At 46.6% G+C, this 23239-nt stretch overlaps 1 pseudogene; it reads right to left on the minus strand.

Annotated features, from left to right (window-relative positions):
* Nucleotides 1–8435: 8435 nt before the first annotated feature.
* LOC131897093 (dehydrodolichyl diphosphate synthase complex subunit Nus1-like) lies at nt 8436–8916 on the minus strand (annotated as a pseudogene).
* Between the last annotated feature and the right edge of the window lie 14323 nt (nt 8917–23239).

Consider the following 23239-nt stretch of genomic DNA (forward strand, 5'->3'; position numbering starts at 1 on the left):
ATATCTGATCCATACTTCCGTAGCTTTGGGACCCCTCATTGGTGACACTGTGGCTAGAGAGCACCTCTCATCGGAGTGGAATAGACTTTTCCTACAGTCTCTATTTCATAGAAAGCTTAAAAAGACCTCAAAACATGTGTTAGCCACATGAGTTTTTGTACTTTGTGAAAATTCACTAAGCACAACGGACTCTCATGATGTGTACATTTTGAGTAAGAAAATATTACTAAAGGTTATTTTAAGCCAGGCCGTGGTGGCGCACTCCTTTAATGCCAGCACTCGGGAGGCAGAGCCAGGCGGATCTCTGTGAGTTCGAGGCCAGCCTGGTCTACAGAGCGAGATCCAGGAAAGGCACCAAAACTACACAGAGAAACCCTGTCTCGAAACCGCCCCCCCCAAAAAAAAAGAGGTTATTTTAAACTGGCAATTGATGGAAAGGAACAAAATGACACAGAAATCATAGACATGTATCTGAATTTAATTTTAGAATCTAGATAAATGTGCACTAGAGGCGGCTAGTAGCCTGCAAAACATCCATTGTCCCTTAAAAAAAAAAAGGAAAGGAAAGAAGAAGATCACTCAGGGTGGACTGGATAGGCGCTTCCCGGACAGGGGGAACTGCAGGAGTATAATCAAGAGACACCAGGGTAGACACTAAGTTTAAAGGTGGTAGAGCCACTTTTAAATATGTATCTGTGTGTCTGTATCTATCTATTTATCTATGTATATGTGTGTGTGTGTGTCTGTATCCCCATTTTGTGTGTGTGTGTGTATATATATGTGTGTGTGTGTGTGTGTATCCCCATTTTGTGTGTGTGTGTCCCCATTTTGTGTGTGTGTATATATGTGTGTGTGTGTATATGTGTGTGTGTGTGTGTGTGTGTGTGTGTGTGTGTGTTTGTGTGTGTTTCATAGACAATAAGCAGTCAGATCTCGGGGGGGGGGGTTGGTGGAAGACTAGACGTAGGCAGGGCAGGGTGAGAGGGTGAGACTGAGGCAGCTGGGGAAGCTGGCCTCCACGTACCCAGCCTGGTGACACCAGTGGCTACAGGCAGAGGATGGGGTGGCGATGCAGGAGGTCAGCAGCTGCCTCTGCTCTGGTTTGTTTCCTACTAGGGCTGCAGATGTAAACTAGAGTCACCCGTGTCTGGAAAACAGAGTGAGTCCTCAGATAACTTGGAAAGAAGAGCTAGTTTGTGGGCCACAGAGAACTTCCAAAGGCAATGCTTGCTCAAGTGGAGAAAGCTTCGAGAAGTGAGAGTCAGGCTTCTCGAAGGGCTGTTTGGCAAAACCTTTGAGGTCTCTAGTGAGATTCCTCAAAAGTCATCATCAGAAGTCAGCGGCAACATGTCATCTCTTGGTGGCCTAATGCGGATGGGACACCTGCTACTTTTCTAAGCAGTCACAGCCAGCAGGAGGGGACTCTATAAATGCAGCTGCATGATCAACATTCTCCTGTCCCTTCCCCCCTTTCTCTGGCACCCACCGTCCTGAGTGTCTTGAACAACCTCCCAAAGATATTTAGGTACATCAAGAGAGAACGTGTACACCTACTTGCTGTTCTTTCTCAGGCTTTCTGCTGCTTTGGACTTCTTTCCTAAACCTGCTTGACTGTCTCCACCCCACTGGGATTTGAATGCATGTCACACAGCTGATAAGCCATTTGGAACCTGGCTGTGGCTTCTACCCATAGGTGATATAGCACAGCCTGGTTTCTGCATTTTGTGTGAATTTTCAGATACCTGCAGATAACTCCTCCCTTGGCCTAGACCCAAGCGTCTCCCTCAGAGTCATATAGCTGGAAAGACAGAATCCCTACCTTAGTCTGTTTCTTGTATAATATTTGAGGAAGTAGCCTCAATGTTATACATCCCAGGGGCTCAGGAGAGAGAAATACTAACTGAAGAAGCCATGGGAATATCTCTGGGCCATTCTTTTTCCTTGAAAGGTCACTATGTTCTAGTTGTTGGCCAGTTCCTTCTATAGCTGGCTGGAGTCTTCCCACCCTACATGGCTCGTCTAGAGTCACCTCTCTAACAGAGCTGAGCTCTTTAACTCCAGAGATGACTGGGTTTCCACTTCCCTACTTCCACACCAGCTGCCTCCTCTCCCACTACATCAGCCCCAAGACAACCTCCCGGAGACCCTGGGAACACCACAGTTCTTCCAGCAGCTCTCCCTAGACCTGTCACCTCTAGCGTCCTGATATGGCTTAGCTCAATTCACCATCCAACTCCTTCCTGTGGGTTTTCACTGAGTCAGGAGCTGTTTGCTAGCACTTAGGGAGAAAGAAAGCCAAAAGATGATATGGAAGTGGAGCCTTTGATATTCTTGAGTTTTAGGAACTAAAATCTCAAGAAGCCTTCATTAGAATAAAGATGGAGTGGTCTCATGTATCTATCATCTATCTATCTTTCTTTCTTTCTATCATCTATCTATCTATCTATCTATCTGTCTGTCTATCTATCTATCTATCTATCTATCTATCTATCTATCATCTATCTACAATCTAGCTTTCTTTCTTTCTCTCTCTTTGTTTCTTTCTATCATCTATCTATCTATCTATCTATCTATCTATCTATCTATCTATCTATCTATCTATCTATCTCTGCTTGGGGATTGGGAATATACAACTGAATAGCAGAGTTTTGCTTAGTATGTGTAAGGTCCTATTTTCAATTCTCAGCACTGCAAATAAATATAAAGCAAAGCAAAACAAAACAAATAAACAAAAAAAACCCAACCAACCAACCACCACCACCAACAAAATGGCATAAAATCTTAGTTTTATGAATACCGATAAAAGTTTCTTTGGAAAAAGAATATTAGTATTATCATTATTGTTATTTGAGACAGTGCCTCACTCTTTAGCCTAGGCTGGCCTGGAACTTACTTTATATCCCAGGCTTGCCTTGAGCTGGTGGCAATCCTCCTACTTCAGGCTCCCAAACACTGGCATTACAGACAAGAGCCACCAAGTCTGGTTAAAATGTTATTTCCTTGGGTCAGGATTCTAAAGGTATCAGTCTCATCGATTCTTGACTCATGACAAAAAATTAAAGTAAGACCCTGCACCGTCAGAATGAGAAAAGCATAGATATTTTATGATTACACTGACCCAGCTGTACACAGGAGACACAAAAGGAAAAGTTGGTAATACTCTCACACACATATTTTAAGTAAGTTTTTTATTAATTCACTGAGAATTTCATATGTTCAAGTATTTTAATCCTATTCACCTTCCACAGATCCAGCCCCACTCCTCCCCCGCCCGACTTATGTCCCCCACCTTTTTTAATTTATTTAAATTTTATATTCATTTTACATGTGAACCACAGATCCCCCTCTCATCCCTCCTTCTGCTCCCCCCAGCCTCTCCCCACCAATGTCCCCCACCTTTAAAAAACTTACCAAGTCTAATTTGTGCCACGCATATACTTATAGCTATAGGGGTTATCTGGTGAGGGGGCGTGGTCAACCTACCATGGCCACACTGCTTTGAAGGAAACTGATTCTTCTTCCCTAGCAGCCATCAGCTGTGAATGGCTTCTAGCCAGGGGTGGGGACCTGGGAACCCTTCCTCACTCCACATATTTTCTTATGTATGATCTTAGGCCAGGTTGCTTTGGAATAGAGAAGGAATCAGTGTTGTGCCCAAATCCAGAATCATTGTTCAACCAGCAGCAAATGTGGGCTCTCTATTGGTATTGTTGCCATTCTGAATAGCTTCATCATTGATGGCACAAGTTTACAATGAGGTGGAAAACTCCAGTAAGTTTCCTGATGAAAGGAAAATGCGTTCTTTACTCTAGATAGCAGCTACTTCCGCAACAACTCAGGGCATCAAAAGTGGCGAAAGCACTTTTCATTTGCATGTGACACACACTCTGGAAGTCAAGCACAATCTGATCTCAATTGCTAGATGTCAGCAACAACACCACGTCAGAGTGACAAGCGAAAACTGTATCCAGAGCTTTTTCCAAAAGATCCCTAGGACAGCAACCATCTTTAGGGTGTGTGTGTGTGTGTGTGTGTGCACATGTGCGTGCGTGCATGGGTGCGTGCGTGCATGCATTTGCATGAGTGTTGGAGTGGGGACATTATTAGAGCATTCTGAGATTAACCTAAGGCACAACATTTCAACTATATCCCCACTCCTCCTATCTCTTCCGGTCGTGGGAAAGCGTTATCTCCACCTGAGAGAATAGTAGATGAATTCTTGAATGTATAACTTTCTTCATTAGTTTGTTCTATTCGACATTAAAACAACATATTCTTGTAACTGAAGTTTTTCTGTATCCCACCCAGTCTGCAGCTACTCAAACCCAAGTAAGCACACACAGGCTTATATTAATTAAAACAGCTCAGCCATTAGTTCAGGCCTACCACTGACTAGCTCTTATACTTAAACTCAGCCCATTTCTGTTAATCTATATGTTGCCACATGTTCTGTGGCTTTACCTGTGTGCTATTACATGCTGCTCCCTGGATGGTGGACTGTCATCTCCTGACTCAGCCTTCCTCTCCCCAGAATTCTCCTTGTCTGTTTATCCCGCCTATACTTCCTGCCTGGCTACTGGCCAATCAGCATTTTATTTATCAACCAATCAGAGCAACAAATTCACAGCATACAGAACATCCCACAGCACTTCCCCTTTTCTGTCTAATCAAAAAGGAAGGGTTTAACTTTAACAGTAAAATTACATATAACAAAACAGTAATCAAGCAAGAATTACAGTTATAATATCTAGTCTATTTGTATTTGGCAAAATTAAAGAAAATATTCTATCTATCCTATATTTGTGAGTCTAAAGTTTTATCTCTAATTTATCTTTTATCATAACCAAGGAAAATTATAATTATCTAGTCTTCAACTACATCAAAGACCTCAGAAGGATACAATATTACCTAAGTAAACAGGAAGAGCATTGCAAGCAACTTCCAAAAATCTAGAATGACAGAGACAGCTGGCAGCCTGGACAGTCACCCAAAGTTCCTCTGCAATGTTGGGGCATCCATCTTCAGCCTATAGGCCTAGTCTCTCAGTCACTTTTTCCTGTGTCCTGTATAATGTCTGGAAGTTTCCTCTTGCGAAGCAGGAACCTGAAGGACCATCTCGCCTTGCAAAGTTCAGTGGTCACCTTCCTATGGGTCCTGCATGTCCAATCGATACAACATTTTGTCAAGCAGTCCAGGCAAGAGCAGTTTCTTGCCCAAATGGCTAACTTTTGCCATGAAGAAGATGAACTCCATACGAAGTATCTTTGGTGCCCATCATCTTCCTTGAAGTGATTGGTGCTGCCAGGAGCAGACGTGTCTCATTGTCCAGAAAAGTCTAAGTTTTTAAAACATTTTAAATGCCATATTCTGTAGGTCTTTGAAGTATTTGAAGATTACCTACCTAACTGAATTATACCTATGTATACCTAGAAAACTAAACTAACATGACTATAACTTTGACTGTCATAGATTATTAACTATTAATCTGTATTTCTTAATGATACATTATAATTTAAATGAGCTTCACAAACATAATACCTTAAACAAGAGTAGAAATACACATACAGTATAACAAAATTAACTTTAAATTTTTATCAAGAAACTAAAATCCACAGCAATGTAAAACATTTTAAACAAGGTATTATTCTTTAAAAGTAGATTCAATAATCTACCCTTTTATCTTATCATATCTATACCCTATATTTCTATATAATATCCTCATTTTTTTTAAAGAAAGAGATTGACTATGACCAATAACAATTTGTAACCAACAACCGAAACAAAGACAAACATCTATAATCCATTTTTTTGGGAATGTGGGTGTAGTTTTCTAGGCTACTTCCTGCTGATAAAGGGCACTGTATTCTTATAAGGATCCTGAGAAAATTAAGAATTATGGTCTGTGAGGCTGCATTGTCTGAGCCAGTTGCCTTGAAATGGTTCTGGATGTTGGATCATCTGGGCTATGGTGTCATCAGAGACCTTTCAGGGGTCTTGGCTGGTCAAACCTGATGTATCTTAATCTGGAACAAATCCATAGCCTCTTGCCTCCTGTGGAAACAAAAGCAGAGTCTCCTTTCTAAAGCAACACATACTTAGATCCAAATTTTGAAGTCAAGGTACCTTTAAAATATACATATTGGTTTAACTGAGTAGCCTTTTTTCTTCTTGCTTTGTTTTGTTTTTTTGACACAAGGTTTCTCTGTGTAGCTTTGCACCTTTCCTGGATCTCACTCTGCAGACCAGGCTGGCCTCGAACTCACAAAGATTCGCCTGGCTCTGCCTTCCAAATGCTGGGATTACAAGCGTGCACCACCACCACCCAGCTTAACTGAGTAGCCTTTACAATCAAATGTCTCTCTGCAGTTAAAAATCCTAAAGACAACACAATCCAGATTCTCTGTGTAATATCTATCTTTACATGGCTTATTTTTTATATTACTTTTACTGTCTCTTAAAGGCTTTATTTTTTAAAACTTTCTATTTCTTTATATAACTGCATATATTCCTTTTTTCTCTCTCTTTTAAGCCTACATACATTTTTACACACACTGTAAACCATTTAAAGTCTTGTTCCATCTGAATCTGCCTTATTGTGAATCTATTGCTTTAAACTGCAACATTACTAGGATTGAAATGGCAGCTTTGGCTGCTGGCTCCGCCCACCTCAGCTTCCCAACATGGTGGAACTATGTTTACAGCCAGCTCTGGGAACCAGACTCACTGCTGACTCTGGGAAGCAGTGGTCTATGCTTCCATTCAGCAGTGTGTAGTCCAGAAACCCGCCCCCCTTTCTTTTCCTGTCTGTACTAGCAAAGGCTAAATCCACCACACAGTATAATGTGCAACTTGGAGACACCCCAGGTCAAGCCCACATGCCATGCACCCACCATAGAGTAGCTCAAGCACGCATGTTGGGGTGTCTTGCCGCCCACATGAGACATGAAGCAGGAACCTGTTTTTTGGCTCTGTTTAGAATTGTTTATTAAATATTTTCATGCTGTGGGATGGTCTGTAGGGCAAATGTGTTGCTGATTAGTCAGTAAATAAAACACCTATTGGCCATTGGCTAGGCAGGAAGTGTAGGCGGGACAAGGAGGAGAATAAAGCTGGGAAGTGGAAGGCTGAGTCAGAGACACTGCCAGCCGCCACCATGACAAACAGCATGTGAAGATGCTGGTAAGCCACGAGCCACGTGGCAAGGTATAGATTTATAGAAATGGGTTAATTTAAGATATAAGAACAGTTAGCAAGAAGCCTGCCACGGCCATACAGTTTGTAAGCAATATAAGTCTCTGTGTTTACTTGGTCGGGTCTGAGCAGCTGTGGGACTGGCAGGTGAGAGAGATTTGTCCTGACTGTGGGCCAGGCAGGAAAACTTGAGCTACATTTTCACTTTTCAGGTGGAAACTCAAGCCATTGGGCGCCATTTGTAACTGAAAGTTTTCCTTTGCCTACCCAGGTCCTGCGTCCTTGCGGTCCGCAGCCACTCAGACCCAAATGAACACACAGAGGCTTATATTAATTATGTATTGTATAGCCTATTGGCTCAGGCTTCTCACTAGCTAGCTCTTTCATCTTAAATTAACCCATTTCTATAAATCTGTACTTTTCCACGTGGCTCGTGCTTACCAGTACCTTTACATCTTGCTTCTCATGGAGGCAGCATCTCTTCTGTCCTCTTAGAAATTTTTTTGTCTTTAAGATGATCATTTATTCACTTTTGGTTTTTGACTGCCTAATTCAATATTTAAATTTTTTGTATTCTGTACTTCAATATTGTAAGATTTTTTTTCTTCAAATGATCTTTACAACCCAGACATGAGAGCAATACTCTCAGGTCACACTGCTAACTATAATGAAATGAAATGGATGGAAAACTGAGGTGGTTCCCTGTGCTCTGCAGGTGAGCAAACTTTTAACATGTGAACAATCCAGACTCTCTGAATGTCCCTCAAAATGAGAATACTTCCACTAGTAGGTCAATATATTATTCTTTAAAATTAAAGTTTGGTCACTATAAAGACTGAACAAAAACCATCCCCTCCCACCACAAACAATGAAGCCAGCTCTATTCAATGCCTGTACTCCCCACAAAAACAGAGAAGTAGCGGAGCTGAAGCCTCTACATCTGAAATCTCAGTTCCTAAGACGTGGCGGCTATGTGCTTGAACTGTGTACTCCATTCTATGTACTCCAATCTCCATGTGCCCCATTTATAAATTTATCTCCATACACACGTTCACATGCGTGCACGCGCACGCACAAACACATACTCATTCGCTCTCAAGTAAGACACTTTTTTGGGTTTGTTGATAAATTACGAGGAATATGAACTAGCTGTGTACAAGGTTTTACAGGTACTTTGTAAACATCAGAGTCAATTGGGTCCTTTTCTCCAAAAGCCTGAAATCATATGATGCAACCAGGAACCACTACTTTCCTAGATGCTGTTCAAGCTGCATACTGACGAAGGGTGGAGAAAAAGTCCTCATAACTGATGTTTAGGTGAGAAGGCAAAGAGATGATCTCAGTCAATCTGATTTGCCAGGGAAGAAAGCCTAATGTGCTGTCCACAGGACCAAACTTCAACACTAAATCAGGACCAGGGAAACCGTGTGAACTAAGTAAGCCATCTAGCAGATCTACATCCAAATCTGTGGGTCTCCTCTGCTGCTGAGTTACTAATTGGCAAAAGTCCTGGGCAACTCTCACAACATCCGCTTTTCCATCTTCTGGGGACAGCACCTTCACTGCTGAAGGGCAATTTAAAACTTGATCGTCTTTGTCCTTACTATTTGCAAACTCTGGTGAGTATTTGGAACAATCTAGGCCCAAAGATTCCTGCCGTTGTTTTAAAATTTCATCCATCCATCTGGAATTACTTCTCTTGAAAATACCTTGGTGGTCGTAGAGAGAAGATGATTAGAAACAAAACCCAAGGGCCACTCTGCCTACAGACGAAGAAGAAAACAAACAGTTAACTGTGTTAAGGGAGCTGTCACTAATTGCTGTCATGGAAACTGAGAGGGGAGCGAATTGCAAGAAGCAGCCTGCAAGAGAAGTCCACGGGGACCGAGGATTCAAGTTGAGAAGAGCCAGGGCAAGGTCAAGATACGGGCAGGTGGGAGCTGTCGGGTAAGCAGCAGAGGCCCCTTCCCTGAAGATGCGGCCTGCAGGCAGCTACAGAGGGAAGGCCCAGATGTGGTCTATAGAACGGCTCCCTAAAGCAAAGGTTGGCTGGATCCTTGTGCCAGACAGAAGGGGGAGGAAGACGCCCACAAGACATTTGGGTGGTGCCAGTAATTTTTAGGTCTTTGATGAAAGGACGGATACCCATGATGCCCTGCACCACTGTGTCACCGTTCTTGCTCCTCCCATATCTGCTGAAGGACACCTGACACTCCCTGCCAATCCATTATCAGAAAAATGGCGCAGTCTTAGTCAACTTGTGACCTTCCCAGGTTCATGCAGAGGTGTTCCCACCCCTCCCAGGGGCCCACACCCAGTTTCCAATCTGTCAATAGGTCCTTCTTGTTCTGCCTAGGCAGTGTGGAGTGTCCTCTGCTGGTACAGAGGTGTCGTTACACACAGACGCTGTTGCCCGGACTAGCTGGGCAAGGCTTCTGGGCACAGGGAGGGAAGGCGCTGTGGTTGGAACATCTCCGGACGATTCTTGGCAGTGATAGCAGGAAAAGCAATTTCCTTGGCTCTGTTCATTGGTTGTGAAGATGTGGGGAGGCAGCTAGATCCCTCTTGGTATGGGGATTCGCTGGCAGTAGGTCAAAGGTCTTATCCCTGGAGACTCGGCTCAGTCTTGAGCACTTGAGAGGTTTAAGAAATCTGCTGAGGGGACTGGAGAGACAACCCAGTGGTAAGAGCACTGGCTGCTCTTCCAGAGGACACGGGTTCAATTCCCAGCAACCACATGGCAGCTCACAACTGTTTGTAATTCCTGTTCCAGATGATCTGACATCCTCACACAGACATGAATGCAGGCAAAACCTCAATGCATTTAGAGAGAGAGAGAGAGAGAGAGACAGACAGACAGACAGAGAGACAGAGAGAGAGAGACAGAGAGACCGAGATAGAGAGAGACAGAGATAGAGAGAGACAGAGATAGAGATAGAGAGATACAGAGGTAGAGAGACAGAGAGACAGAGATAGACAGAGACAGAGAGAGAGAGACAGAGAGAGAGAGAGAGAGAGAGAGAGAGAGAGAGAGAGAGAGAGAGAGAGAGAGAGAAATCCACTGAGATCTCAAGTGTTCAGAGGCCAGAAATGGAGCACAAAGGGGACTTGTAAGATCAGAGATAGTGATGGAGGCTGGGGTGTGACGGCCACTTTTGGTGAAGATAAACCACACCACTCTTACATGGAAGAGGGTCAGGCTTCTTAGGAATTATAGGGGTCACTCTAAAGAGCATTCACCCAGGCCCAGTGGTCTGCATGGCAGGGGCCGTCCTGTGAGGATGAGTAAAGCTCCCTGAACGGAGGTGACTCCAGCTAGGGGGCGCTATAGAGAGAACTCAAGCCTTGGGTAGAAGATAGATCACTTCCAATTGTGAGATTCCCATGTCTGTGTCTGTTCCCCACTCTCATTCTACATCTTCCAGATTCTTTCTTTCCTGATCCAAATAGTCTCAGGTTCCTAGACTGAACTAGAATGTTTTGACCATCTATTTTAAAAACTGTAAAGGCAGGTATTTGCCTTGGGCTACCTTGTAGGCTTTTTGGAGAACATTTTTGCTTGTCCAGTTTAAAAAAAAAAAAAAAAAAGCTAGGGCCTGGAGAGATGGTTCAGTGATTAAGAGCACTGGCTGCTCTTGCAGGGAAACCTGAGTTCAGTTTCCAGCATCCACGTGGCAGCCCACAACCATCTGTAACTCTAGTTCCAGGGGATCCAGTGTCTTCTTCTGGCCTCCATGGACACGAGGCATGGGCCTATTGCCTACACATACATATGTGCAGACAAATACTTATGCACATAAACTAAAAATATAGAACTCTTTTTAAAAAGAGTTCAGTTTTTGGCATGTATTAATCCTGCTCAGGTTCCTGGTACATATGCAGTGTGGTTCAAAAGCTTGCAGATGGGGACTATAAAGACGCCGAGGCTGGGGTTGGGGGGTTGGAGGGTTGGAGGTGGGGTGGGGGTGGGGGTGGGGCGCTGTGCCTGCTGCAGTTCCTCCACTCCCACACTCTTCTCTGTAGCTGTAGAAATGGTCTAGCCATCTCACCAGGATATTTACAGGACAGGGAATGGAAATAGTCCATTTGAGGTCGTTAGGGCCTATTGTTTACCCTCAATCTAAAAGTTCCACAACAATGTAATAGCAATATGAAAGAAGATAGGAAGGAATGAAAAGTCACCTCTACGAGAAATGATGGCTTCCGTGTTTGTTCTTGACTCTGCAGCTGAACTGCAAAGTACATGCAATTATTAGGAAGTTTAAAATAGACATTTTCAGCCAGGCCTGGCAGAGCAGGTGTAATCCCAGCTGCTGCAGAGGCAAAGGCAGAGGCTGGAGGATCCCAAGTTCAAGGCCAGCCCAGGCAACTTAGTAAAACAGTAAGTTGAGATCTGGGGTGACGAAGCTCTTGCCTGACATGCGTGAGGTGCTATTCTGTTCCTAGTACTTTAAAGAAATAACATTTGGGAGCTATAGAGATGACTCAGTGGTTAAGAGCACTGGCTGCTCTTCCAGAGGAGTCAAGTTTGATTCTCAGCAACCACACATTGGCTCACAGTCATCTATAACTCCAGCCCCAGGAGACCCAATGCCTTCTTCTGGCCTTTCTGGACACCAGGCATGCACATGGTGCATAGACATATCACACAATCAAAACACTCACACATATGAAGTGAAATAAGTAAATGTAAAGAATTAAAAAATGACATTTTGCTGGGCGGTGGTGGCGCATGCCTTTAATCCCAGCACTTAGGAAGCAGAGCCAGGCAGATCTCTGTGAGTTCAAGGCCAGCCTGGGCTACCAAGTGAGCTCCAAGAAAGGTGCAAAGCTACACAGAGAAACTCTGTCTTGAAAAACCAAAACAAACAACAAACAAACAAACAAGCAAACCAAAAAAAAAAACCCCAAAAACAACTATGAAAAAAAAAATGACATTTCATTCAAGGTCCAGACAAATGCCACAATCTCTGGGAGGATATGCTAAGAGAAGACTCCTTCATGTTTCATTTTAACCTCTCCATATCCCGGTGTTTGAGATATGATGTGCCTCTGTCACCTGAGTGATTTGGGAAGCCTTAATGGGTGGCAGGGTCATCCTTTATTTCTGACTCTTTTAAAATAGGTTTAACATCACTAAGAAGCAGCATATGGGGTCGGTAATTTTGAGTCTTCAAACTGCTTCAGGTTTGTCCTCGTGAAGTGCGCTCCACGATCTACAACACGTTCACTGGCTTTACTTACTATCTAGCACGTGCCAGGACAGTGTTTCCTGTGCGGAGCTGGTGGGGAGGGAAGGGAGCCTGGCGGGAGAAGCAATGGCATTTGTACCTTGCAGGACTGGAGAGGTCCCTAGCGCCATTCTTGGGGGTGGCAGGCCCAGCAAGGAGAGGGGACTCGTCATCTCTTTAGAAAGACCACAGAGAGCTAATACTTCCTGAAATCAGGGGTCAGGGTGGGGAGTTGGGGGTATGCAGTAAGCTACGTAATCATTTACTAGTGGGGAACTGGCCATGGGCAAAGTGGGTGCTGCAGTGTTTGATAGGAAAAGCTGTGTCAGTGTTGTGTGACAGACTTTCCCTGAAGAAACGCCACACACACACACACACACACACACACACACACTCACAACACACATACAGTCACACTCATGCACACACTGACACAAACTCATACATTTACATACACCCACACATTCACACACACTTGCACACACTCAAACACATGCACACTTACAATACACTCTTACACTCACTCATACATACACTCAAACACACACAGACACCCTCACAAACACTCAAACACAGCATACTCAAATGCACACTCACACACATACACTTACACACTAAAACACAATCACATACACTTTCACATGCTCTCACACACACACTCATACACTCACACACAAATTCACATACTCACACAAGCTCACACACATCCACACTCAAACACACATACTCATCCACACATGCTCAAACACCCACACTCACATCCACTCACATCCCCAAACACACACACACACACACACACACACGTTTACTCACCTCAGAAAAGGGAGCCCATGCAGACCAAAGCAACAATTGCACCAACGTCTAATTTTGTGAGCCAAGGAGGTGTTTTTGGGCTTACTAACAGGAGTACAGATGAGGAGTTCGTTATGTGGTGCAGGGGTAGTTCAGAAGCAGAAAGCCCACCCTGACATAAGGGATGACTCCCTAAAACCTGCAACCCCGAGCTCTATTCAGGCAACTCCACAATCTAAACATCTTCTCAGTTGGGCTGACCCAGAGTCTCTCCCCCTACCCATTGTTCAATCCCTTTTATTCTGTTGGTAGAAGCCCTCAGGAATTCCAGCTTTTATTCCTCCTAGAGACCTGACTTTGTTCACCACGCCAGGCTCTAGAGAAGCAGTTCTCAACCTGTGGGTCACGACCCCACTGGGAGTCAAATGACCTTTTCACAGGGGTCACCTAAGGCCATCGGGAAACACAGATGTTTACATTACGGTTCATAACACTAGCAAAATTACAGTTAGGATGTAGCAACAAAGGTAATGTTATGGTTGGGGGGGGGGTCACCACAGCGTGAGGAGCTGTATGAAAGGGTGGCAGCGTCAGGAAGGTTGAGAATCGCCGCTCCGGAGCCTTCCCTCTCTCCTGGAGCAAGTGCTCCACTCTGGAGGGGATGTTGCCGTTCTGAGGAACATGCCATGCAGCAGTGATGCCAGGGTAGCCTAGCCTCTGAGACCATTTCCGGGTGATGTGAAGCCCCTCATCCTGATTTTACTAGAAACACAAGCCAAAGGCCACAGTGGTTTGGCCTCAGTCATGGGTAGGTGCCGTCAGCTCTGCCCCTGGGATGAGCAGCCTCTGGGATGCTGTCTTGTTCTCACCCTTCTTTCTCTTTTCCCGTGTGTGTGTGTGTGTGTGTGTGTGTGTGTGTACACAGGAGACAACTTGGTATTGTTTCTCAGGTGCTGTCTGTTATTTTCTTGAGACAGGAGCCTGTGTCTCCCTGAGTATGGCCGGTTAGTACAGCCCAGGATTACAAGCGCACACAGCCACTCTTGGCTTCTCACGTGGGCGCTGGGTAGTGAATTCAGGTCTTCGTGCTGACACACTTTACTGACTGAGCTACCTCCATGTGCTTCTCACTCCTTTTTTTTTTTTTTTTGAAGACCTGTCCATCAAGTTCACCCAATTCAGGAGACGAACCATGAACCACACCAAACATTTGACTTTAGTAAGATACCCTGCTTCAGATGTTATCGCCATGACAGCTGCCCGCTGCAGATACACCAAGCAGGTTCTCCTGAGATGCCACAGAGGCAGGCCCTGCTGGGGTTAGTCCTGTTGAAGAAGGTGGCAAGGTCATGGGGTCCTGGCTGAGAACCTACATAGGACACTTCTCACGTCCATCTGTTGGGAGTGTTACTGGGAATGTTCTTGCCTAGGCCAGGCCTAGGGAGAAGTGTGGTACTGCTGTCTGCTAACGAACCAAACCGATCCATCTTTATGCAAAAGTTTCCTCATCTCAGAGTTCCCCTCTTCCTTTTCAGTGCATAACACACATCCGTCCTCTGAAAACCAGCTCACAGGCATTCCTTCTTCTCCAACCCTTGCATCACTTTTTCTAATTCTATTTTCTTTTTTCCTGGTAGGCATGTCTGGTGGTGTGGCAGCTCATGGAAACCAGCTGAGTGCCTCTGTGTTTAGTTATATTCCATCATCTCATGTGATAGCTTGAAGCTGGCTATGGTGGGTGTTTTTTTACACCACATAAGTTAGAAAATACTCCAAAGCAGGGCTTTCCTCCATAAACACCGGCCAGCACACCACCTCCACAGTGTACAGCTCTATGGTACACTGGCTCATGAGTCTCTCATCCATGGGATAATGACTTTCTTGAGGGAGGGGACTGTGTCTACACCTTTTCATCCCAAGGATACAGCAGAGTGTATCTTGTATACTACCGACAAGCAAGGAATTCTTATTGTTTAGTGACTTAAACAGACAGAAACCAGAGGGAGGGACCCCATGGCACAGGTCTCTGGTCCACCAGTCCAGAAGAAAGCATGCCTGGGTTGGGTCTTGGAGAGTGGATCAAGGTTGTGGGTGGAGGAGGGATGGGTGGGTAGACAGGATCCCCAGGCATTTCTCATCTCAGAAGAAGAGCCTGTAAGTCAGTCTCCAGTTTGGACGGTCATCACCTATCTGTCCCATTTACCTCGATTGTATGGAATTGTAGAAGTGGTGTGGGAGGCAGAGCCTAGGCTCAGTTTTCTGTTCCCAAACCCCGGACTGCCTCACACTCAACATTTCCACTCTTTATGCACCATGGCCATTGGTGTAAGTTTCCCCAGATGTCAGCATAGTTGATTTTCGCTTGTCCTGTACCTGGTGAGGCTGGAAGAACATTCCAGGCAAGTGATGAACACGATGTCTATCTCTGTGTTCCTGAAGAAAGAATGAAACAATTCTCAGGCGAGATCACCCATGATCGGCATGCACTGTGAAACAGTTGGGTGTCTCCATACCCACTGTGCTAACTGCTAAGGTGTGTTTGGGATTAGAGAAAACCTTCTGGGCTCCCGGGGAGTGCTCTGGTTTTGGCTGCATTTCCTCATCCATCCTCTCTTGGTTTTACAATGGACAGAAAGGATTTCCATGGTAAAGACATCCAGCTTGGAGGCAAGGTGGTGTGTCAGAAGCCTTGGGCCACCTCATTGGTACATGTAGCCTGCCACGTGCCACCACAGAGAGGTGTGTGCTTAGCAGGAGCAGGGGAAATGCAGTCATTTCACGGCAAAGCTGTCACCAACCTGTGACTGCTGAGGCAGGGGTTGGGCAACTTGGTCCTGAGCAAAATTAATCAGCCCCTTTCCTGGCCCATCTACAGGGAAGCCAGGGGGGAGGTGCAGCTGATCTGGTGCCCTGACAGCCCCAAGGGAAGGAAGCACGGCAATGAAAGATTTAGACGGCTGTAAAGGACACAACTGTGTGCTCCCTGCTTCCCATCATTATGGGTAATTGAGTGTTGACTGCAGTGTTCATCAGGCCTCTGCCTTTGCTCCTGAGCCCTTTGTTCTGGCTGTGAAGTTAGTGCTGTCTGGGCTGGTACAGGTTGGTGAGGGAGCAGCTGGGCCGGGATCCTGCTTTGTCACCAACCTCCACGAGTCACTCAGCTGGGTCTTGTCCTCTTAAATGTGATGTAAGTAGCAAGTAGCTAAGGGGATCTCTGCCAGGTTTCTGAGCTGTCTGTGCAGAGGCCAGGAGGGAGAAAGCCCTTCACGGGGCAGAAAACCTCAGCTCCGTTTTTGTCCCCCAGTGCAGGGAATTGGGCCAGAGAGGGTGGAGCTGACAGATGTGGGGATCCCTGACAGATGTGGGATCTGTGGTCCTCAGCAGTCCTCTTCACTCCTTAGAGACTCTACTGTGTGTGAAATGCTTTAGTGCTGACCGTAGTCACTTCAGGGGGAGGTTGCCAAAGCGAATGACACGTACAGGGGTGACCTGCAGGGGCCCTGTCCCTGCTGCTCCTCCTTGACAAGGTACTGAGTGTGGGAGGAGGTGCATCTGAGGTTCCTGGGCAGGACCACTTCCTTGATGGCCAAGAGATGTGTCCTGCCCTTCATTTTCCCATGTCTTCAAGCACGCAAGTACCTTCCCTGGAGTAGAAATGCGGATGCCTTGGCTTGATTGGTACATGCTGGCCACCCCTGTTGAGTCATTGCACTGTACTCCACAAATACATGCAGCTGAAATTTCAGTGAGAAGCTCTCTAAGAGCATAAGTGGTGCTGGAGAGGAGGCTTGGCAGTTAAGAACGCTTGCTGCTCTTCCAAAGGACCAGGGTTCGGTCCTCAGCATCCATGGCGGTCAGTTCACAGCTGTCTGTAACTTCAGGTTCAGGAGAATCTGATGGCTTCGTTTGTCCTCCACAGGAACCTCCCCAACATGCTACATGAGTGTACACACACACACACACACACACACACACACACGCACACTAAAAAAAAGCAAAATCCATATATTATGAGGAAGTCCATTCCCCAAAGCTGCTATATAATGGCTGGATGCCTGGCACCCGCCTGGGAAGGAGCCCAGAGCTGGCTGGGGTTGGCAGAAAGAAGGGGCAGATGCTGCAGGGAATGGGGAGGGCCTGAGAGATGGGCTTGCATACCATGGGTAAGGGGTGCACCACCAGGCAGCAAGATGAAGCCCAGGAGATTTGGGTGTTTTCAGTTTGTTATCACAGAGTGAGAACGTGTGAGCATCATCTCCTGTGACGTGTGCAAACCGTGGACAAGGTGATGCATGTGCTTTGCGCTGGGGGCTGTGCTGAATGTTGTGGGCACAGTTGGTCCTTTAGTTAACCCTGGCGCTGTTATCATTTCTTCACAGGTCAGGAGACAGAGGCCAACCAGGGGTAGGTCACCCTTGTGATTACAAGAGGGTAATCAGTGATGAAGCCGGGCCTCAGTCCAGCTGTGCAGGGTGGGTATGTGTCCTTTGTGTCCTTTATGAGTGCACAACCAAAGCAGGGCTTGGGGTTGGAGATCCACCATCCCTCCCGCTAACCCTCCTTCAGACAGCCTGGGCTCAGGACAGCACTGACACTATGTTCGTTGAAAGGCCCCATGCCAGGATTAGAATCATCAGAATCCTCGCTGTCTCCCCTAAATAGATAATCCCTCAAAATCATTTCCATGGGGTTACCACTGGCATTGAAAATAAATACTGAGCCTAGGGCAGAGAGAAGCCCCAAATGACAGGGAGAAGCCCTTTCCGTAGCTGGGCACCTCTCCTTTCCAGTGTCGTAGGGGAACTGGGGAGCCGGACTGCTCACCCTTGGGTGGCAGACAGGTGCCATTGTTTGGGACAAAGGCGAAATCTGCTTTTCAAGGTAAAGTGGGTACTTGCCTGATCTAGTGTGATTCAGGATGGGTCCAAACTGCCCATAGGGCCATGGTGCCAGGCTGTATGGTGCCAGGGGCTGGGGCAGGTATCTCTTGTAGCTGGAGCACTCCCAGGCAGGAGCGGGGCTCTGTGTCTCAGTGCTCATCTAGGGAGGAAAGACGTGAAGGGAGAGCCCAGGAGGGTGTGTAGTGAGTAAGAGACCAAATCTGAGGGAGGAGCTGGGCGAATGTGTTCATCCTCCAGCACTGGCTCCCTGCTTCCCAGGTGCTTTGCCCTTCCCTCTCAGGTCCATTTCGTGGACCATCCTCCGTGTCTTCTTCTGGAGAACCCTTGGACTCAGGGCTTCGTGCTCTGTCTTGCAATCCTCCCTCAGCTGTCATGACCTCCTCCCAGGGAGGCTGGGTACTCCCTATGGTGCGGTGGCAGCCCAGCTTTACGCCTGGACTCCCACTGCACCCGAAGCAGGGCTTTGGGGTAAAGTAGGCCATTACCTCTTTTCTTAACTGTTTGTCTTCACACTGTCCCAGGGCTCAGGCCAACACTGTTTTTGTGTTCCCAAAGTCAACAGGACAAGGACCTCTGAAATACGTCCTTGAAAAGTCCCATGGCAGTTTCCTGCTGATGTCACACACCCAATAGGAGGTAAGCTGTGCTCTCTCCTCACAGAGAGGAAGAATGACCAGGTTTCCTGTTCCTTACAGTTTGTGGCATCTGGACTCCCGAGACTTCAGAGAGCCAGGGGTCTACTCTTCTTCCTCACCGACCTGACAATTTGTAGTTCTTCTCCTCTCTCCTAGTCCCGTAGCTCAACACTCCCTCAGCCCCTCCTACTCTGTGCTGGTCCACCCACCATCTCCACCCTCTGGGGTGTGAACAAAAACCAAGAGAATCCAGACACAGCAAAGTTCTTTCCACACGTGTCTTGGTATGTGCTTGGGGAGCAGTGGCCTAGGAAAAGACAGCCAATTGGGATCTGATTGGGCACTGTCATGTGCTAACGTTGGTTTTGGGAGCCATGGCCTGGAGCAGCTAGTGAGAAACACTGGAAAGTCAGGGCAGTTTAGGACAGAGGCTAATATATTTAGGTCATAAAGCCTGTGAACATGTGAGATTTCTTCCCAAAGAAGAAACTGCTCCTGGGTCAGCATTCAAATTCACACAGGTGGCCCGGAGTCCAGCCAGGGACTCCTGCTTAAGAACCAAGCTGAGGAGTTGGCGATCTGAGAACCCAAGTGTTACTTGACACTCGACCTGGTATGAGAAGAAGGGGAAGTGGAGGCAGAGCTGTGACGGAAGAACAAGGAGCATGAGTTTAAGGAACAAAGGAGAGCTGGGGCGGAATGGTCGGGGGGGGGAGAGGAGGAGGGGCGGGTGGAAAGGAAGTCAGGAGCGTGAGTACACCATACACCAACTGTCTGGAGTTCACAGAGATGCTGGGAATCCCTGTGATGAACACCATAAACGGATGTCCTGGGCATAGACTCTGTGTACCTTGGAGAAACTCTTCTGTCCCCATTTCCCAATCTGTCATGATTCTCCTCTCATGGGGTTGTTAGCAGATTGAGAATAAGAGTAGGAAAGTGCACACACACTCAACACACAACACTCACACACACAGAAACACTCACATACATACACACTCACACACAGACACACACTCAACACACAGACACACACTCAACACATAACACTCACACACCCAGAAACACACACTCACACACACACACACTCAAATATACACACAGAGACACACACAGACTCACACACACAGACATACACATACACACATTCACATATACACACACTAACATACACATACACACACAGACATACACACATACACACATACACACAGACACAGACACACACAGACACACACTCAACACACAGACACACACTCAACACACAACACTCACACACAGAGAAACACACTCACATACATACACACTCACACACACACTCAAATATACACACACAGATACACACTCAACACACAGACACACACACACATGCACACACTCATACAGACACACACTCACACACAGACACACACTCAACACACAACCCTCACACACCCAGAAACACACACTCACACACACACATACTCAAATATACACACAGAGACACACATAGACTCACACACACAGACATACACATACACACATTCACATATACACACACTAACATACACATACACACACATACACACAGACACAGACACACAGACACACAGACACAGACACACACAGACACACACACACACACACACACACACACACACACACACGGAAGTACCGATCCAATGAGAGGACTTTCCGGTCCCACCAAGGATGCCAAAGAGAAGTGGAGTGGGTGCTTCGGCCAGCTGTCTCCTGCTCTGCTCCCGGGGGACAGTAACTCCAGATGCTGTCTCTTCTGTGGCATGGGAGGGGTCGGGGAGACCTGCTTGGTGAAGCCAGGCCCTTCTTCCTGCTTCCCAGCATCTGTACCCGGCAGGGCAATGATAATGTATGCTGACAATGATCTGGCTTCATGGATTTGCCTGGACAAGCCTGCTGTAACATCTTCATCGTAAAATTCTGACATTATAATTTTTCTTACTAGAGAGACATTATTTTTGCTTGACAGGGAATGGCTGGCATGGAGTTAAACCTGCAGTGAGGATTCTGTTCAGACACTTGATGACACCTGCATCTTTGGGTCTTTCTCGATGTGGGAGACACAGCATGGAGGCATGCAGACCCAAACAAGGCAGGGTCGAGGTGGGCGGCGGACACAGTGTAGGTGCTGGTGTCTGAGAGAGGAGAGGGCTAGGAGATAATTACACACGGCCAGAGACGCTAGTCTTTTAGAGATTTCTTTAAAGTATTCCTGCATGGTGGGTGTGGTACCCCAGAAGAGGAGGTGAAGTCACCACCCACCCTGGTGCCTTGGAGGAGGAGGATGCTGAGGGCCGGGGAGAGAGCAGAGCTGCAGAGCTGGTTCACAGTGGTTCAGCTCCACTTTGGAGGCAAAAAGGAGTTTCAAAGAGGTATCTATGTGTGGATCTGCTCTAGACATCTCTGAAGGATCAGGGATGACCATCCCTAGGAGCTCAGATTGGGGGCATCAAATACAAGGAAGCTTGTCTGTCCAGATCCTAACATCTGTCTATAATGTCTGTCCACCCCACAGGAAAACCCGGTCACCAGCTGGTGACATCTGACTACTCTCCCTTCCTCTCCCCTCTACAGGGCTCCTGCAGTCCACCTTTTCTTTGAACCTGCCTGGGAATGGTTGGACACAGGGATTGCATGGCATATTTTGTCCCTAGGCTCCCCAAGAGCTGCTTCAGCCCTCAAAAGGACATCTCTGGAAGTTCTTGAAGCATGGCTGTAATCTGAACCCTTTGGCTCTGGAGTCCAGCACCCACATTTCACAGAGGAGAAACCCAAGGCCCGGAATGGCTAGGGACTGGGCCTAGAGTGGTCACGGGTCAGTGGACTCAGGTCCTCTGACACCTTCTCCAAGCGTCTCCCCAATGGTCACTAAGCCCTTCGGTCCACAGGCAGCGAACAGGGCTGAGTGAGGTGACATGTGAGGTGACAGACACATCTGCCTTCTGATCCAAGGACTTGACCTTTGCTTCTAAGCACTCTTCCTGGGTTACCACACAGCTTCGTTGTAAGTCTGTTAACCAGAGGTGAACACACTTCTCTGAATGCCCAATGGGCTGTGAAGTGTGCCCAAAGCCCATAAAAATATAATTCAGGTCATAAATTTAATACAGCCTGGGTGAATGACTGTTCTAGATCTATTTTTAACCACTTAATTAGCAATGGTTCCATTTAATTTTTTTGTTTTGTTTTGGATTTAAAAGGTTTTTAAAGAAGAATTCTCAAGATCCATTGTTTTTGATGTCAAGAAACACAAAGCTATTCAGAGTTCTGAACAGTTGCCTTCAAATCCTTACAGCAAGAATCTCACCCAGGATGAAGCCTGTGATTGTTCTAGACGGTTTATAAAAAGTTTATTGCTAGACGGAGCAGCAGGGATTGCTCGAATTTAGACTTTCGAAATAAAATTTGTTTCAATGCACATTTTGATTCATTTTTGGGGAGAGAGGGCGTCGCTCTACCAGCCTCTGCCTGCGATTATCCCCACGGAGGCAATACGGGAACTCCGACAAGAAGAAGGAGCTCCTCTTACTGCCATTGGAGGGGAGGGGAGGCCAGGTATGAATTAGAACAGTCAGTGGTGGCAGTGTGGTATGGGATTGGTAGGAGGGCTCCCCACTTTTGAGGGGCTGGGTGAGAAGGAGGCAACACTGAACGTGGAAGAGCCCGGGGAGTCTGTGAACCATGAGGACCACATGACCCCACAGCTGTGATGATGCTCCTGTTTGGATCCTGACTAGGGTAGGGTATCTGACAACCTGGTTCTTCTAGGTTTGAGTGGCTCTGTAGGAAATGGACAGTGCCCAGATCTGGCAGGGGAGAATGTGGTAACTGCATGGCTGGAAGAAAGGCTGGGGATAGAACAGCAGTGCTGTCCATGGATGACAGTTTTCTCTGTATGAATGAAGGGCATGGGACCACACATACGTACCATGTTAGCCAACAGGGCACAGGTCTCCACGAACCTTTACGATGCCTGCACAAAAAGCTGAGTTGATGCAGCTGCAGAGCCACCATGTAGAGAGCAAATCCACAATATGGAATACAGTTTTCTGGGCCAGAAGGCTGGGCATGGCAGTACATGTCTATAATCCTCACACTTGGGAGCCTAGAGCAGGAGGACCTGGAGCTCAGTGCTAGCCTGGGTTATGGGACCCCGTTTCAAAACACCCAAACACACACACACACACACACACACACACACACACACACACTCACAATTAAAATTAAATTACAAATGTCACATGTCCACAGCAAAAGGAAAAGGAAGTGACTTTCACTCATTACCAAGTTCTATGCTGTGTTTTCCTTCATTGATTTATTGATTTGTTTTTCACCAATTACTGCATTCCACAAACGTATGACAGATGCCTGCTGGCCACTGGGCCCGGCCCACCCCTGTCCTCATTGTCTCTCCGCCTCTGAAGCTTGCACACCCTGCTTTTCCCAGAAGCGGACATGTGTGTCCTGGAAT

The sequence above is a fragment of the Peromyscus eremicus genome, chromosome 20 (genome assembly GCF_949786415.1).
Source record: "Peromyscus eremicus chromosome 20, PerEre_H2_v1, whole genome shotgun sequence".
Lineage (NCBI taxonomy): Eukaryota > Metazoa > Chordata > Mammalia > Rodentia > Cricetidae > Peromyscus > Peromyscus eremicus.